The 20,230-nt window shown below is 38.2% G+C and overlaps 1 long non-coding RNA gene across 1 annotated transcript; it reads left to right on the top strand.

The window, feature by feature from the left end:
• Positions 1 to 369: 369 nt before the first annotated feature.
• On the top strand, positions 370 to 16,247 carry LOC113635822. Its single transcript, XR_003438913.2, has 4 exons — positions 370 to 507; positions 13,938 to 14,143; positions 14,535 to 14,667; positions 15,662 to 16,247. It is a non-coding gene; the product is annotated as an uncharacterized LOC113635822 (long non-coding RNA).
• The last annotated feature ends 3,983 nt before the right edge of the window (positions 16,248 to 20,230 follow it).

Below are 20,230 nucleotides of genomic sequence, written 5' to 3'. Positions count from 1 at the left end.
GCTAAAAATGGGAAAATATTTTGTTGCACATTTACTTAAAGTTTTTTAATTTGTGTTTCTAGTTTACTGCAATTTAATATATATATATATATATATATATATATATATATATATATATATATATATATATATATATATATTTTTTTTTTTTTTTTTTGGTTAATTCTATTGACACAAAGCACAAACATCAAATTGGAGGTATGACCAAAAACAAACAACACGTCAATATCAAAAGAGGAAAACAAACACAGAGGTGCACAAAGGTGTTTAAGACACTTAATTGTGCACACCAGGGAGTCGTTTGGGCTAGTTAAAGCGTCTATTTAAGGGCTCCTCACCTTGAGGGACTTCACTGGAAACATACGCCACCACAGGAAGACCCCAGGGGCTGGACAGCTTCCCCCTCCTTCCAGCTTCTCTGCTCTAGACAAAAGGAGAGGCACCCTGCCTTGACACCTGTCAACACATTAGGTGTCAAATAAGCTGGCTTTCAACCTGGACCTGCAGGTAACTGAAATCCCGCACTCGACAACACAGCTTTATATCCCTGCCTCACAGTGACAACTGGCAACTTGTATCATCCTTTCCCTCAAATCTGTGTGAATGAGTATAACTGTTTGGCTCACTAGGGGATCAACATCCACTGAGAATTTTCAACTGTTGATCTGTTTTTACTGCAACTTACTATCTGTTCTACATAAATAGTTGTAGAAAACAGTTAAGGAGTGACCCTCATTACCTTGTAACTCATAGTTTATAAAGCTAGGGACCCAGTAGCGATGCTTCCAGCTGTCAGGATTGACATGGTACGGTACTAAATCTTCCTTTTTATGGGTCTTAAGTGGCGGTTTATCATTCTGAATTCCACAGGTGTCTTCCTAAGTTGGTCTGGATCAGATAATGTTTCTCTGAAGTTTGCCCACCTCAGCTTCAGACCTATACAGCACTGATGTACCCCAAAGGAAGAAATATATAAATAATCTACAGTAACATTTATTAGTGCTAATTCTGGGGATTATTTCCACTATATATACAGTATATACACTCACCAGCCCACTTTATTAGGAAGACTTGTACCCCTGCTCATTCATGAATCCAAAATAAAAGTGTTTCAGGAAACATCTTCAAACATTAGACTGGAGAAAAATGTGATCAAATCAACTGCAGCATGGCTGTTGAATATTTTGAAAATTTGAGTGTTTCAAAATCTGATCATCCTGGATTTTCAATGTAAAACCTTGTAGACTTTACAAAAAATGTTGCAAAAAAGGAAAACATGCTATGTTTGATGTGAGAGCTCAAAGGAGAAAGGTCAGACTGGTTTGAATAGAGAAGAAGGCTGCGTTCACTCAAACAACAAATCAGTACATCTGTGAAGAGCAGAAAAGCATCTCGGCTTGCACAGCACTTCAAAACTTGAGGCAGATGGCCTACAAAGACAGATCACATTGGGTCACATACCTCACCAAGAACAAGAATTTCAGGCTACAATGGGCATAGTCTTACCAAAATATGACGGCTGAATATATAAATTTCATCAAGCAACTTTCATATATCTTCTAAGCTGCTGTATGCTTAAAAATATGCATGTAAAGAAACAATCTGTAATACTAATAGCAATGATGGAAGAGAATAAGAATATAGAATATAATTATAGAACTTCAATGTATGTTAAAGTACAATAAAAAAAATCTGAAAGTATTAAATAAAGTATTTGTATGTATGTTCTAGTAATTGTATGTCAAAAGCTAGGCTAGTTCAAGTCACTAACTGGTTTTGACATGACTATAATTGTTCTATTAGTCACATGTAGAATACAAGTGGAAATTGCCTCATCATGATCATTGACATTTAGCCTAGATAATGACTCCAAACACAAATAATAATAATGAGCTTTAAGTCTGGAGAGAAACAGGTGGTTGGACTTCTGGTGTTTCAACATTTGTGTAATGTGTTGTCACGACTATTATTGTGTCTAGGTTGACAGGTTGTTTTATACCAGAACCACATACCTGCTTTGAAAACCAAGTATAGTTGATGGGCTATCTGCACGTTAGAAACAAAAACAGTCTATGTAAAGATAATAGCTGATTTGGCAGCTTTGGTGTTGGCTTAATTCCAGTGTAAACTAAAGTCCTTAACCAATCAATCTACCTGCCACCGAATTATGGTGCTTTTAAAAGCTCCTCAAAAATGTCCTACTTTCCTACCTGCAGAAGTTTATAATTGTTAAAAGTTAAAATAAAATACTGAATAAATCGCAATGGTAGATTTGTTTATTACCTCAGCAGTAAACTGTTTCTTACACAAACAAAAAAGTATGTCACACCATTGCTAAATAATGATGAAGTTCTTACATTAATGACACACCGACTTTATAGAAACAAACGAACCAGATGCAGTTCCCATGTTGTAATTAATCACTGTTTAATCTAGCACATTTTTTCGTTTATTTAAATCAACCATTACGTTTTTTTGTCAAACTTCTGACATGTCACAACTCAAGAATCATTTAATGAACTAAGATTGCCATATGGTATTAATGATTTGCTGTTAAGCTTGTTCCTGTGTGCTTGTAATTACAGTCATTACAAAAGCACATTAATGCAAACTTTGTGCCAACATACAAACAACCATCTGAAGGTAGCATATTACTTATATAGCTCTTCAAATTAACTCTTTTGCCCTGTCAAGGTCTGAAGTCTGAAGTGTACTTAAGATATTCGTCCATTAGTCATTCTGTATTTAAAAAATATTACAGTCTGTAATTTGGCAGCCAACGCTTGTCATCATGTCAAATATTTGAAGGACACACAGCATTTCTGTTTGTCAGGCCCGGAAATGACTAGATCAAATGTCAGTTGAGATCTTAAATCACTAAATTGCAGCACCAGATGACTGATAGAGGAATGCTGCAATAGAGTTCTGGGAAACGTGAAGCGTCCATGTGCCAGGGGGATCTGACTCACTGAAAGAGCGCTGTAAATTCAGTTGTTCTTCAAACGCCTCAGGTGGCATGCCGATCAGTCAAACCACGTTCAAACTCGTATTATTTACCTTCACATCAGCAGGGCATAGACTATTTACTGGGATGTGTTGAAATAAAAAAGATCTTCAATGACAGGAGGGTTTAGCATCTGTAAGATTAGTGTCACCTGAAACACCTGTGTCTTCCTTTGTCTTGCTGCTAGCCTAATCGCTGTTTCCCTGCACTGCTCTTCTTGTTTAAGTTATGTACACATACTAATGTGGCATGGATGATTTGGGCTCAATGAGGTCCTACTTCAATACATGATCTGTTTCCAATAATAATAATTTTATTATAAAGTCACACCTTCCTCATTATCCACAACTTATCTGTTAATATGCACGTAATAAATTCATTTGATTGATTTGTAATTTATCACAAATGTCATTGCTTTGCAAAGGTATGTTCACATTCCAGTACATAGTCATGATCTTGCAATTGGCATTAGCCCAAAATAATTTAAACACTACTGGCTAAACATTTTGCAGCAGCACTCCCTTTGTACTTGGATACACACTTATCATTATCAGGATGGGGTAGGAGTCAAAATACAGTTAATATGACCTCCAAATTTAAAACTGATCTCTGCTGAAATTAAGGAAAAATGATTGGGTTATTCCTATTTTCATGTACTAAATAAAGTAGTAAATAATAATATATCATTCTCCAGCCATCTGAAACTCCATAGTGAGATTCCCTTATTGGTTATACATTCAGAAAAATACAGACAGGTTAGCTATGTATCTTAATTAAACATATTATACAATCACCATAAAGTAAAAAGGTGAGTCTGAATGTGACTTTATATTATAAATTTGCAGACAGTAAAGGTTTGTTGTTATAGAATAAAAGGTTTTAACCAGAAACGTGCAGAAATACAAAATTGACTGCTTCTTCATTAAAAATTGTATTTACTATTGTAGCTCTATTTATTTACACCAGATTTGCACATTTTATATGTGCCTGATGGCTTAATCAACTAAAATGTGTTAAATTAAGAGTTTGTAAATAAGTTATTTTTAATGTACATGACTGGTATCAATAAAGATTATAAAAGTTTCACACATGCAATACTGTTAAGTAAAACACTCCAAACATTTTTTAAACAACTATATTGTTCATATAATGTTACACTACACTATATATATGTTTGTTTGGGTTTGATTGTTTCCTTATGTGGCACAGGCTTATTATTGTGCAGAACATTTTGTGCCATTTTTTGTTTCTGACTTCAGTGTGAACTCCACTATATAGTGAATGTGTCGTGTCTTTGAACACAGAATGCTTATTTATTCCCAGGAGTACATGATGGAATTAATGGAAACAAGCTTAGGGAGTGTTGCCCTTTAGGGCCTTTATACTGTTGGCAAGCAACCTGGAGTTAGTACACGATAAGTGTTATGTAATAAACATCACTAATGTCTAAAACAAAAAAGTAATCATGCATTACTATCCTGGGTAGGGAACAAGTGAGAAATTTTAGTAATCAACATATGTTAGAGCTATATTTAAGCCCAATGCATGTACGGTCTATAACCATACAGCATGCTTTAGTTATTTGTCAGAGCTACTATCGGAGCCTCGTCTGACCTTAATAACAGATGATCTGTGATGAGTAGAAAGGCTTCATAAAGTGTTAATTTGTGGTTACTGAGCTGGATGTGCTACAGATCGCAGGCCCATTCAATGCACGCTGAGGAAATCATCCCAAGCAGTCCTGGGCAAACACAGAGGGGATTAAGGCATCAAGCATGTGAAAACTGACACTGACATAAATGAAAGCCGGTCTGTCATCCCCCTCAACAAACACAGTGAAACCATGAGTTGCACACTGTGCTGTGTGATGGCGGGGAATGTGGAGAGCAATCTCAGAGCTGCAGGACTGGTGGAAGCTTTGCGTTTCACCCCCTTTCTTAGTGAACAAAAAATAGATGAGGTGACAGAGTGAGAGAGTGAGAGAGAGAGAATGTGGCATATGAATAATGTCAAGTTCCCCACGGGGGAGCAGCGGTGAGCTAAGGCAAAGCCTTCGGCTGTTGGAGGTGAGAAATGTTAATCCGGAATTAAACGATCTGGCACTTTACAAAATACGAGACAATTACACGGATAATTATACCAAGCTTTCACACAGTGCCCATGGGTCACAATTAGCATAATACCGGCTTCACAGAAGGAACGCTAGAGCATCTCCAGGTGTGCCTGTTACTGTGCACAACAGACCTACTGGAGAGGTGTGTGTGTCTGTGTGCGTGTGTGCGTGTGTGCGTGTGTGCGTGTGTGAGTGTGTGAGTGTGTGTGTGTGTGTCCATCTGTCTGTCAAGGTGCAGTGTAAAATCTATCACTGACTCCAGAAATACTTATTCCCAGTTCTTTTTTCTAAATAAATGTGATTTGTATTTCTCAACCACAATTATCCTAATACATCTTCAGGTTATCAAGTTACAATTAAAAATGTCGACAATATTTTGTTTCTTCTAAAGGAACTTTTTATAGGTGAATACCTGTTTGATATGATTCGGTTAGAGGCCCTGTTCCTCTTGGTAACTCAACATGCTTTTGGGAGATGTCTAAATGGTTAAACACGTTTAATGATGCAAAGGTATTTAGCATTTTACAAAACCTGGTTTAATTAAACATAACAAACAATCAGTTATTTCCACAGTTTATACTCAGTCCATCAGTTCCTAGATTGTACTATTTTTTTATTTTTTAATGCTATTGCACGCAACTCATCTGTTGACGTACAAATACCACAGGGCTTCTCCACAACGGTTTCCTGGTGCTTAATTGTGTGATTATACTAATGGAGAGCATAAAGGCAGATGTCATCTGTCCAAATGTATGTTACAGCTGCCTCATGACTACCATCTGCACAGCCAGCTTGATTTTCCTCATTAGGCTGGTATTATCTATGACAGATGAGAATGTCCATAGCCAAAACATCTGTCTTTGTTGTACCTTAATGCAGTGTACATCATGGGGGGTTCTAACATTTTTTCTTTTAGTAAATAGATAAATCTCCTAATAGATTTTACCAAGGGATTCCAACAGCAACAGGTTGAATGGAAATAGAGCTGAATGTTTTTGTTTTCAGTCAAGATGTCCCTGCTTGGCTATTTATGAACTTATTTATAGTCTTACTATACTATAATCAAACTCCATCCTTTTATTCCATCAACATCGAAAAAAAAAGTCCTAACGTCCAAACCAGAAACTACCGAATACGTGTTTGGTACTGCAACAAACCGAGGCTTTCCAACAACAGAACCCCTGCATGACCGCACCTACATTAAGTAACCACAGCTTCTGTGGGCTGTTGCACTTTGATGTTGTTTGCCCATCCCATTGTCAACTGGCTTATGTCCAGCTCCCAAAGACTGCTGTCACAAACCTAAACAGGACTTCCATGGCTCTGGGGCCTAAGCAGCAAGACCCCCTGCCATCCATTTTGGAGCCTCAACAGGAGGGTAAGTGACAACAAATGACTCTCCTGACCGGTCAGATTTGAGCTATTGATTCAATGCTTTCTGCCTGAAGATATGCCCCCAAAACTCTGCAGAATTGTTCCTACTTATTACACATAACGTGTCAATATAAAACTGTTTGCAGTGTGATTCTGTGCATGTTTGATAGTGTGATTCATAGCCATAGACTGGCACTTATATGCATCATTTAATTTTATCATGTTTCTGCTTCATTAGTCATATTTCAGCTCAGGAAGCAGGTGCAAATGCACACTGCTTATGGCAAAAGAATTATAAAATGGAAGTAACAGAAACCAGAAACCAAGCTCCCTATTTTATCAAGCATTTCCTCTGGTATAATGAACAATAGCAGCTAGCGTTTGTCTTACCAACCTGCTGGACACATGGTGAGTCTTCATGATGCAAATTATGCAAGGCTGATAACTGATCCAGCAAAGCTCAAGCCTTATGCTGCCTGGTCCGGTCCCGATGCCCAGTTCTGCACTCTTGTTCTCCCAAACAACTGTGACTGTTTTAATTCCACTTGCTGATTAGCCCGAATCAATTAAAACCACCACGCTGGGCTTGACAACAGCACAGCATGGGGCATTTAGAAACACATTCATCAGGTCCTGCCTCTTAATCATGCTTTAATTACACCACGGATCTAGAGGGATGGAAGGCTGCATTAGTGCTGGGGCTCCAGGTTCCTGCTACACAGAGAACAGCAGAAGTTAAATGAGGGAGGGAACTGGCGAGCAAGGGCTGTGACAAAAATAGGCCTGATTTTAAAGTCTTAATTTAAGGACTTTAATGTTCAGTCTGGCAATATACTTGTAATTATGCACAATTAGGCACTAGATCTTTTTTTTTTTAATGCTTTAAAATTGCAAAAGTGACGTTGGTCTGGTTATTCAAACACGCTTGATGCCAAGCACACTTGGAGGTTTAAGAGATTTGATATTGATTTCAGCACTGTAACTATAACAACCTGAAACACATAAAAGTTTTCCTCTTCTTTCGTTGAAAATGTATTAACAATTAGATACTATACAATATGACGTATCACTAATCGGGTGCAATCCAATTTCAAAGCAAGGGAGGACATTATTTTTAAGGGGGAAATCAAAGATGATGCATTCCCGTCAATTAAAGATGCTTTTTACCCCCTAATCCTGGGCTCACTGTGGAACATCTCCAGAAGAATGGGGAAAAAGTGAATCGCTTTAATGCCATCTAATGACGTTACCCTCAGAATAGCCCCATACTGCTGGGAACATGCTAATCCAAGCCCGGTTCTTTTCGAGCTGCCGTTTTCAAACTAGCCGCCACTCCTCCCACTCCTAAACCCCTCATGTGGAGCGAGCACAATGGACACCTGCAGGCATCTCTGTCTGACCAGGTTCCCAAAACAACTGCCTCATTATGAATAGCGGTGCAGGGCCTCACTGTATTAGTAGCAGTAATTAGTCCAGCACATGCTGATGACTTCCTCTTCACTCTGTGTATGCATTCCAGCATCAATGCCATTTCTCTTTTACTTGGGCGATCATGGTTAAGGAATACAGTAGCCTGAAAAGGATCTATAATAATGTAGAGCTGGCATACAGTTACTTTCAGCCTATTAGAACAGGCCAGCGGCATAGCTCATATCCGGTACGTTTTCTATCAAATTTATACGATTATTCAAAGCTTCTCATAAATGATGTAAGCATTATAATGTAACTATTATCATTATATTTTCCAATACCTTGAATTACATTTGATTAATTACAATTTCCAATTTCTAGAGCATCATATGATACTCTGTTTTCTAACAGTTTGGGGAATGAAAAAGTGTAAATCTTTTTGAAAAGGTTGCATTAGAACTTTTGATTCAAAGTTAAAACAGATTGGAAGTTAATTGGTCGCAGGAATTATGGCTAAGAAAATATTTACTTTATGTCATATGTTGGCAGTTCACTTTGTGTGACATGTAGTGTGAGATCCGCTCTTCTCTTCTTAGCACTTGTAACAGATTCACACACATAAGAACCTCCGATGATTACACAGCCCATCTCTCTCTCTTCTTTTGGGAGTTGGATGAATGCTTGCCACTGACTTATCTAGGGAGACACACTTCTTTCAGAGTGTCGGCGGAAGAGGTAAGGCATCTCAGCATGCCAAGAAAAGCCCTCGCAAGGGAAGAGTGGAAGACAGATGGCCCTTCCTTTTAAAAACAGTGTTTGGTGTACTTCGAGAGACTCTAGAGATAGTTGTCAGTAAGCTAAGAGTCAGGAGAAGCAGATGCCTGTGCATATGGTTTTCTTCAAATGATCCTCTTCATCAGTGGGTTGAAAGCCTTAAAAGTTTTTTTTCCCTCTCTCTCTCATTGCTTGCCTTCATTCCAGCCTCCTACGAGGCTCCCAGCCTGTGATACAGGGCTATAGGGTCAGGTATCTTTGATTTGTAGAGCCAGAAAGTGTGGAGGACAACTAGTGCTTAAGCGGATGGCGATATCAAAAACGGGCAGGCCATTAATAAAGCAATTAGTGAGCTGGAAGTGGGTGTCTCTCATCGCTGCCGAACACTCATTAGGGGCCAGTCTGTGACAGATTTCACAAAGCAACCTTTTGTAGTCTTGGCTTACAGAGAACCAGTCTCCTGCTATTCAGGCTCTCAAGTTCTGCCGCTCTTGAGAAGGACAGAAAAACACTGTGGAGTTCTTTTTTTTTCAGAATTGCATAATGACTTCTAAAATCCAAAATTCAAAATCAGGAAGTAAAATCTGTCCTTTAAAATGTCCTTGGGTTTTGATTTGCATACAAAAGGATTTTTTTTCCAGAAGTAAGGAATTAAAGAGCAGGTGAAAGTTAACGTGTTTGTTATTCACTTTATCTTGTTTACTGTTTATGATTTAAAGTGGAGAGGAAGAAAAAACACAACCGCACAAACACACCAAATAGAGTCAGTCGTCAGGCAAAATATTATCATTTGCACTCAACATGGTGGATCTCGACAGAAGCTTTGATGGATACGTGCAGGGTAAAAATACCTTCCTGTTCCTGGCAAAGGTGCCAAGCCCTAAGGCAGAAGGGGGCGTGGAGTTGCGTGGAGCTCACCGCCACCTCGGAAGGCCCAGAGCAAACAATCTGTCGTGAAAACAAGATGGGTACCTTCATTATCGACTCTCTCGCCCCGCACCTTGGCGTCATCAACAGCATGGGCTGACAGCTGAGGTGCCAAAGCCAGGCAGGCGCTGCCACACAGCACTCTGGAAGCTGGTACTCGCCCCACGGTCCCTGCTGTCCCAGGTGCTACTGATCACCCATATACATAGTCACACTTTTACATAAAGCACCTCATTGCACACAAAAACATGCTTTTGGTTATAATACATTGTGTAGCTTCTTGTTATTGTACACTCTGAGGTGTGTTTGTGGGATTGGTTGCTTAAGCCTCAAAATTGTTTATGCAGAAACATAATGTGTGAACCAAACACTTTGGCAAAGAGTCAAAACTATGTTCCCTTCTTTCAATTCTTGTTTGTAGACTGGAAAATCTCTATCACAAATCCTTTCTGGATGGAGACAGATACACCTCCTCCAGGTGACAGAGTTTTGTTTTGGTTGGCTAATAACTCAACACTTTGTGACTTTCAGCTAAGCTGTTCAAGTCTAAGTGTTCACTTCCTCCATGTTAGGAGAAGCAGAATGTGGGGGTGCAAGGTCTGGGCCATGGCCTTCCCCCTCGGGCACTGCAGGTGTGTGTGAGACAGGCAGACAGGGCTGGGGCAGCACCAGCATAAAGAAAAAAAAATAAACAAAATGCTAGGCAGGAATGTGACATTAAAACACCACAAAAGCCAAGGCTGTCTGACCTGCTTTGAGAAACAAGGACCCTTTAAGCACCCATTGTGATGATCCAGGCAGTTTAGCTGGTGAGAGAAATGAAGGAGGTGTGTAATGAAGCTATGGAAAAATCACAAAGAATACCCTGAGCCCAAACTCCAGTGCAAGATTGGGCCTTAATGTTTAATGTGCCTTGTTTTTTCTGTACCCATGCAACACCTTCTCATTCCAAATTTGAGTTCACAGCAATATCAGGGAGAGAGAGAGAGAGAGAGAGAGAGAGAGAGAGAGAGAGAGAGAGAGAGAGAGAGAGAGAGAGAGAGAGAGAGAGAGAGAGAGAGACCAGGTGTGCAGCTGTGTGGAGAAATGTGATGTTGGCTGTCGGTTAAAAGATATAGGTCTTTCAAACATGACACCAACTGAAATCCATCAGCAGTTGCATTTTCACATCTTCGGATATTTGTAGGTACATACATTGCACTTACATGTAATTACGTTGTGTGTGTGTGTATGCATGTTCCAATCCCTAAACACACACACATAGGACTCATCACTTTAGTGTTTGTCATATGAGGCTCATTTACATGCTGCAACTTAGCCTGAAACCACAGCGAGATGTTGATGGGGCTGTCATCGAGTTCCCATAATTTTCATCGCGACTCTGTACAGCCTAATTAGAGACTCAAATGTGCCACCGACAAATGCAGAACACATTGCAATATTTGACTACATGAACAATAAATTACCATAAACAATACACTAATAAAACACATTACATTATGACATAGTCCCAAGCTAATTATGTACAGTCAAAACTTAACTATCACATTTTGTGTGAATACAGAGGCATGAATTATTTTTCATAATCAGGAGGCTCTTGCCAATATCTTCAGCTGAGAACTATAAATTAGAAAGATTAGCTATGTTTGGAAACACTTCAGTGGCTGTATTTTTTCAAGTGAAGTTAATTGCTGGATACTACAACCCAAAATCTAGCCTTAACCAGGATTTTAGGGAATCCTCTAAAATCAAACAACACACTTTTAATTTAATGGCTCTATTGAGGTGAGTGTGTGCATCTGGCCTTCCTTAACCTGAGATCAGAAACAATTTAATGATACATTAGTCACTCCTTAATATCAAACCATTTGTATTTAAGGCAATACTTCAAACCCATTTAGCCTCACAAAGTAAACTGTTTTGTAATTAGTGTATAAAAAGTATGATGAGCTGGAATAAAAGCTGTATGTCTTGACATCCCTTGAAGGAGTGGGACAATAAGTCTGAAGGAAAAAGACTTGTCTTTGCATGCCATCTGTCCTCCTCTCTGACGCTTGGTCTAATTACTGCTTCTCCCTTGGCTAATGCTCCCTCATTAGGCACCGGGAGCATGTGCAATCTACACAAGCGCTGAGAAATTTGCACTAAAAACGCTAGCTGGAGCCATAATGGGATCAGAAAATCTGTCTGGTGCGAAAGGCAATTCACACTCACAGCTAAACGCTCATTTTGCTTTTCTTTCTGTCTGAAATTTGTGCATCATCCACCACAACAACGTTCTCATGTCAGGACTTTTCTCCAAGATACAAGGGCCGCAAAAGCATCCAGCAGGCCGATATAGATCACTGTGAGGGAGGGAACTTACAGCAATTAGCACTGTGACAAATGTACAAATCCAAATGAATTCATCAAAGGTAAAAATATTTACCTCACTGTGTAACCATCTAAAGCTAGTCTTATGAAAATCACTAGTATTAACCTATTTGTTTTGATAATGATGGGGTACAGTGTATGGACATTATCTTTCAGTACAAATATTTGTATTTAATGTCATATTATTTCACCATATAACATATAAAATATATATTAGCTATTGTTACAATATCTAATGCTAATGTTACAGTCATGAGCAGCTTGAAAGGTAAGTTTTATTTCATCTCAAGCTTTTCTAGAGTAGTTTTGTTAGTTTTCCTTTTTATGCTCAAAGCTCAAGAAGATCTTATCAATTCAGGACTGTGGCACATATAAATACTAAAGTATTATTGTAACATTTATGATGATGACCAAAGCATTACTGAGTCATTTACAACTCAAATATCTTTTTTTTAGTAACTGAATAATACAACGTCAATGTGATGTCAGAGAATTATCATTAATCACTGAGATATCACAGAATTCTTAAAGATCACTGTGACATAGGAATAATTCAGCATCAATATGATGTCACAGAAAAATCAAACACATGTCAGAACACATTTTTCCACAGTGTTTCCCTTGTGAATTATTAAACATTCCCATCAATTTGAATTATCTTTAATAAACACATCATCAGGTTAACAAGCATGATAATATGTAAAATGACTATTTTGTATAAAAATTACAAATATTTATCTACATGCAATAATTTATCTATAAATCTGCTATATTTTTCTGTTGTTTTAACTTGCTTAAACTATTTTCTTACAATTTGTATATAAATCATATAGACGTAAATCTATATTCCTTTCCAAGTCTACTGTACTTTTCAATAAATTAGAAATTATATAAATGGAAAGGCAATTCACACTAACAGTTAAACACTCCTTTTGCTTTTCTTTCTGTATGAAATTTGTGCATCATCGTTTTTTGCACTATATTAACACATTTGTTAATGTCAATTTTACCATAGTAGAAAACAACCATTTCCTTACAAATCATAGACAAAATCATTATAGATGATCTATATTCTGCTGAAAATACATTATGTAAGTCATAATAAGATTACTCTCAAGTCACAAACAAACAAACAAACAAACAAACAAACAAACAAACAAACAAACAAACAAATAAATAAATAAATAAATAAATAAATAAATAAATAAATAAATAAATAAATAAATAGACAACAAGCAAATGAAAAAAAATGCCAAACTAGCAGATAGAGTAATATATCTAATACTGACCAACTTTTACACATTACCCTCTAGATAAACCTTCCAGTATTACACTAGACAATTTCATTTATTTTACCTAAGTCATGTACAACATATTTTCACTGCAGTGGTGACCTTCTCACTGCCCAAAGTCACAGGACATCTCTAAAGTCTTGACCCTGATTGTTATGCACAAACACAAAGGCTGTGTTGTGTTCCTCATGTTACAGGGAGGATTTCCATATGATTAGTGGTAGGAAAAAGTGAGTTTTTCAAGAAGATGATATATGAAGGCATCTGAATTCAGATTAAAACATGATCACAGTGCAATAGGAGTTACAATAATGATTTTAAGTCTCAGATGTGCAACACAAGAATACAAGCATTTGAGTAAATAAATGTACATGTAAAACATTTGTGGGCTTAATATTAAAGATGAATCTATAGTGTACATGGTGTGCATTTTTGCTCCCTCTGCTGGTATAGAATCTATATATTGCAGCTTGTTTGGATGGTACTCCACCCTGCTTCTTGTGTTTTGTGTGACTTTACGACAACTGTTCCAGCAATGTATGCTTATCTAAATGGTGAAAGATTTATCTATATAAGCTCTTTTCATCTGACTTATAAAACCACCCACCTTCACATTTCATATTCTTTATGTTTTATTTTTTTGTTTTGTTTTGTTTTTTTTTTATTGTAGGTGGTTTGTTGGTTTGTGCTTCACTCTGAGCCCCAGAAGAATCTGAAGAGGCGAGGGAGGATTGAAGGATTGAAGTGGCCCTCCAGCTCAGTACAGATCCCAGCTCATCTCTCTCCCACACGGAGCCCAAGTCCCAGCCCCGGTCCATCTGCACCAGCAGGCACCTCAGCTGGGAGTGCTGCGAGCCCCAGCCTCCTTCTGTTCAGGTCAGAGTCTCTCTCCCACACTGACATCAGCTCTGCCTGTCACTCACAGAATCTGGGCCACTGATATTAAGAGTTCAACCATGACTGACAAAAGACAACCATGTTGATAATGTAGAAGGAGGAGAATCATGAACAGTGAACATTTAAGTTCTATTGCAAAGATGAGACTTTCCAGACCCAGTTTAAACCTCATCCTAAATTTTGAAATGATTGTCAATGGAGACTGTCCATCAAAAGTGCAATTTAATTCAAGATTGGACATAAGCTGTGTTTGGTAAATCTGTTAAATATGTAATCGAGAGTCTTTAAGATGGTTCAGTTTTATTTTTTTTGTTTTTTTTTTGTGCATGCCTAGATGTCCTGAGTGGCTGGCTATCTTTAATGTGTGCAGACGGTGGTTGGGAGATGTGAGCCAATCCAGCCATCTTGTACTGCGGATCCAGGGCTGAGTGAACGCCTGCCATCTGTAGTGGCGGCCAGCGATGAGCCTTTAGCCAGCCCACACTGCGTCAGCAGCAGCCCTGGTACTCAGCCTTACCGCTTCAGACCGCTCTGGCACTGAAAGCATCCTTTTAGCCAGTGTTAAATGTCCTCTTCATGCTTGGTGGACAGAGTGTTGTGGGTGGTAGTGGAGGAAGTGGGGTCAGCTGCTGAGGACAGTTAAATCAGGATCTTTTATGGGCAAATGATTGATTATTACTGCTATAGTTAAACTGGGAAAGGGATTGTTATGTAGTTAATGATGGCTAAGAGAAATATCAGTTTTGAAAGTATTGTTATTTACAGTTAGGTGCAAAAGTACATAACAAAATGAAAAAAATATATATACAAGACAGCACACCATATAAAATACATTATTAAAGACATGGAGTGTGTTTCACAAAAAAAAATGTGCAGTGGAATTTAGTTTTTATTTTAGTCTAAATAGTAGTTAGTAGTTTTCTTTGTATTTAGAAGTTTGTCTTTTGTGGCTAGAGTCAACTTAAAAGGGGAAAGAAAGTCATACACAAACAAACACACAAACACACACAAACACACACACACACACACACACACACACACACACACACACACACACACACACACACACACACACACACATGCACACATACGAAGAAAGTCGACATCCTCTCCACACCTGAGGTGACAAAGCTCTCACCTCCTGAACACAACCAGGTGTGAAAGCAAAAACAATGGGTCTTTATTCCAAAAGAGTCTTCTAGGTCTACATCACAAGCATCCTTGTCAGTACTGAACCCCACCCCAGGTGCCAGGGATCAACAAACATATTCAGGTGCTTCTATTTCTACCAAACCAACACACAGCAGCATAGCTGTTCACTTTCAGAAAGAGTCAACAGGGGTGCGCATCTGTGATGTGTTTGTGAACACTTGGCGCTCCACCAGGGAAATCTGCACTGTATTTAACCCTATTTTGCCATTTGGGAGGCCAGCAACACCGCAATCCCAATCAAACACTCTCGTCTCACTCATCACTTTTGTGTCTCATTTTATGCAGTGCTCCATCTTGAGGGAAAAGCAGAAGAGAGTGATGTTTACCTATTCACACCTCTGATGAGAGCTGGAGAATTGAATTTGTGCTGAGAGTGGAATAATTGATTTGGACGACTGCCATGATGGAAACATCTGGGTTCACCAACTAACCTTGTCATGAAATAAGTGAAGACACTGAAAGGCTGTCAATTACATGTGAATTACCCTGTAAATAAATCTAATATCTACAAATTAGCAAGAGATGATTGTAGTATGTTTATCATGTTGAGACCAGGTTATATCTGATGATATCTACTTTAACCTTGCTTCCGTGGACACTTGCATAATTGTACCTGAGTCTGTTGCTATAATCATAAAAATGTTCATGTTCTTATTCCAGCAGTCTTATTCAGACTGAAATCATTTTATAGTATAAAGTTGTATAAAAGAATTGATTAGTAATCACACTGACTGGAGTCAAATTTGCCTTTTTTTATATGTGTATGTATATAGAATAATATATGTAAAAGTTTTTTCAGAAATATTATGTTGAACAGTTGTGCTTGCTTTAATGTTTCATTACTGAGGATTGTTATTATCAAATCGTTAAAATCACGCAATAAAAAACGTCAGATAGAAAATGTCTGTTCTCAAATTTTGATCAGAAACTCATCACCTGCATTTAAATGGAATGGTTTTTCATTTTGTCAACCCAGTGCACCCCCCACACCCCCCTTAACACATGACTGTGTCACCAGTCCTAAAGACAAAGGCCACATTCCTAACACACGTAGGTACAATTACTTATTTGATTGCCATACTTAACAAATTAGTCCACCTCTTCCCAAGAGAGAGAATATGACCACTGGATTTCAGTCAGTCTACAGTGGGAACATAGCCAATACCATTCCCCATAGACGTCCATCTGTGCACAGCACATGGCACAGCTGGGATTTGATTCTCATTTTAGGTGGTTAATCTATATCACAGTGTTTTACTCTTCCTGATTAACATCAAATGATCAGGTTACAAATTAGGGTTTAACCTACAGACCTCCATAAATCAATGACTGATTTGTATCTGTTATCACAAAAAGAAATAAATGCATTTTCAAAGGGTGTTACCCTCAAAGTGAGCTGTTATTTTACCAATCATCTTTCCTACAGCCCCCAATTCCTGTTTGTCAAATCTGGTTCATTCGGTAAATTGGCTGCACAGACACCCTTCCTCTCTCTGCACAGCTCTGTGGCACTCCCATTTAAAACGTGAGAAATTATAATTATCAGAATTATGCTTTTAATGATGCGTTAATTAGACTCCTACAGTGAGATTAGCAAGTGCTTATGAATTATTAACTGTGAAGTCTTTCCAGAATTTTAACAGGCAGGACAACTAAATTTGCTTTTCCTGATGATTAGTGTGCTTCAAAATAACACAACAGACTGTGGTGCATATGTTTATGATTACAACTTTAAATGCATTTATTTTACTCTATCACATGCTGGCAGTTTTGTGCCAAGGTTCTTTGAAATGCAACCTATTGGGCAAAGAGCCTCACAGGCTTATTTTTTCTCATTAGCAAAAAACATTTAATGAGTCATTCGTGATTAACCCAATAAATCCTTTGAACTCTAAATCGCCATGACTGAGTTGATGTCTGTTCATTTTCTCTTTCCTAATCGAACACCATCAGAAATACACTGGGCATTTGATTACTTTGCTAGTGAAATTCTCACCTGTCATGCTCCAGTTTGCAGTGTGAAAACAATCTTGAAACTACAACCAGCCAAATGTGTGCATTAAATAAACAAGTGTGCTCAGAGCCAACCCCTAGCTGAAGTGCAAAGGGCCAAACTTAACAGAGCATGGTAAAAAGATTTGGGTAATCCCTAGCTATAATAACTCAGTCTGCTGTTTTGAATTGGGAGAGGAGCTTCTGGCGCAGGCACAGCAGGCATGACCATACACTTTAGGCCTCTGTGTTCCGCTCAGCCTGCTGCTGTATAAACTTTTGGATGGAAATTGGCCTGCTAATTTGCAGGATGTGGGACCCACCTCCTATTTAGCATGCATGAGTGCAGATGAGACCCAGTAGTTTTTGCACAAGAGTCAATTTAGGGGAAGGAATAAACCTTGGCCTATACCCACAATCCATTTTAAACAAATAGCATCTAAATAAGCCATGTCCAAATAGCCAATTTAGAAAATATTCACCACAAAGGGAATACTATTCAGCCTAATATAAAGAGACAGCTTTTGTGCTTGATGAAATATGTCATATCGTACTCTGTGGGGTTAACGGATGGGACGTGTTAGGTTTTGGAGACTCTCGGCGAGGGCATGATCCTGCTGGTGTCAACATTAGTGTTTGTTGTTGTCAAGCTTAATTATGATATGTATCCGGAGGTGACCATGAGCTTCTTTACAGTGTATTGAATGCTAATGTTAATGACGGTGCCCTGTCCCTATTTAAATGAAACATGGTGATTGTTTTGGTACTATCTTAATGCCCACTGCTCCATCATGGCATCCCTCAGGTCTGTTAGTAGTCTACTTTATTTATTCAGTGCATGAATCATCAGATTAATTAAATAAATTGTAGTCAGTTGGTCTTTTTGAATAGCATGCAAAATGACGGCAAAAATAATAAACCCTTCAAGATGTAAATTTGATTGCAGAGGGTAAATACAGCAATTACATCTTAATCAGCTATTGTTTCAAGTATCCACTAAGTTCCTTTGCTGGATGCATTTAATTCTTTTAGAGCACTGATGGGTTAAAGCAGCACAACAAGCCTTCTCTATGTAGCGACCTGCCTTGAGGAGATGATGAACACTCATCTGTGTTTTGTGTTTTTGCACAGGTTATGCAAATTAGCCCTCGATGACTCCCAGACTTGTTATAACATTAATTAACAGAGTGCTACCTTGCTCAATATTTGGTTACAGAGCCACTGTCTGCGGATGTAAAAATTTACAGGATTCCAATTTTAATGAGACAGCAGAGCACAGGTGTGCTAATGAAGAAACCGCCTCATTTGAATAAGACAATGCTGTTTAGGGGAAATTTAATTAACAACAGTAGAAAAAGATTGCATCTCTGCACAGGTTCAAAATTATACCACTTTGTTTCTCTTCACTGACAATTGTTACCGGCTTATGATGCCCTCTTTGTGGCTGTTACTTAAGTTTGTTAATCATCTTCTAATCATTGCACTATTAAAATATTAGACAGATTTGGTTACTCTTGAGATTAATAACTACAGAACTGAAATAGTGCCTTCTCTATGCAGGAAATCCTGTTTTGCATACATAAATTCCTCTCTTCCTTTGTCTCACTTTGCACATGTGTTTAGTCTGTGTGTGTGTGTGTGTGTGTGTGTGTGTGTGTGTGTGTGTGTGTGTGTGTGTGTGTGTGTGTGTGTGTGTGTGTGTGTGTGTGTGTGTGTGTGTGTGTGTGTGTGTTTGAGTTTGCTTTCCTTCTTGGTTGTTTCAAGTTTGCCTGCTCGCTTAGCCATCTGAGAAGGACACTAACAGCAACTTATTACAGCATGTGATTTGGAATTTTACAGCAACAATCAAGGAGGCGCGGATAAGAAAAGGGGAAAACCAAGATAGGCTCAGAAACACAGTGGAATGTGTTCTTAACCTTAGGCCTGATATTATAGTGCATATTATTATAATGCGCTCCTTAGAGCAGCAATTAAGGAGCTTTGTAAAGTAAGTGTTAAATACTAAAAAAGTGTCTCACACGATAACTCGCAGTTCAGCTCTTTGAATACCCACTTGGGGGCAAACGTCTTTCTTGTCTTCAAACACTTTTCGTTTTGAGTGTCCTAGGCTATATCCTCTCTGTCTATTAGGAACCACACATTTACTAGGCCTACTTTACCTGGCAATCCAGAGGCATGTACTTAGCCCATATTTGTCATTCTAAAAAAAGTTTGCCTGAAGCCAAAAGCCACGTTAACATCCTGTGTGGTGTATGTCTGACAGGCTGATGACAGAGATTCTCCTTGCTTAGTAGTGCAGCAGTCCAGTAGTCACACTTCCAAAGGCAAACTTAAAACAGGTTATACATTTATATCATACTCCACATGCAATAAAATTCCCAAAAATATTTAGACTCTTATAGGCAACCAAAGGTATACTTTTGACAGAATTAACAATATGCAAAAAACTCAAGAGTGAGCAATACATTTGCATAGCGTAAGTGACTACTTGTGCTATCAGCATGCTTAATTTCTAAGTGGAAAACTAATACCTATACATACAACTGTGTAAATATCACGTCAGACCAATTATATCATATTTCATTTAAAATGTGACATGAAACTCAACAAACAGCATATTTGTGATTATTCTGGTTTCTCAATGTAGTTGTAATGAGAGTCAATGACATACAAACTCTTTGTTCTGCAGCTCCAGGCCGCATAATTCTGATAATTTGCCATTTTCTAAAAATGTATATATAGTTCACAATGCCTAGAAGTGTGTGATTTTATTATGTTATGTTTCACACGAGTAAGTTGATATGAAGTTTTGTATCTTCCTTAATACCTTTAGCTTTGACTTATTTTATGCTCAAATGATTT

Source organism: Tachysurus fulvidraco, chromosome 17 (genome assembly GCF_022655615.1).
Source record: "Tachysurus fulvidraco isolate hzauxx_2018 chromosome 17, HZAU_PFXX_2.0, whole genome shotgun sequence".
In the NCBI taxonomy this organism is placed as follows: domain Eukaryota; kingdom Metazoa; phylum Chordata; class Actinopteri; order Siluriformes; family Bagridae; genus Tachysurus; species Tachysurus fulvidraco.
Note: the sequence above shows the minus strand (reverse complement) of the source record. Positions and strands in the feature narration are given on the sequence as shown.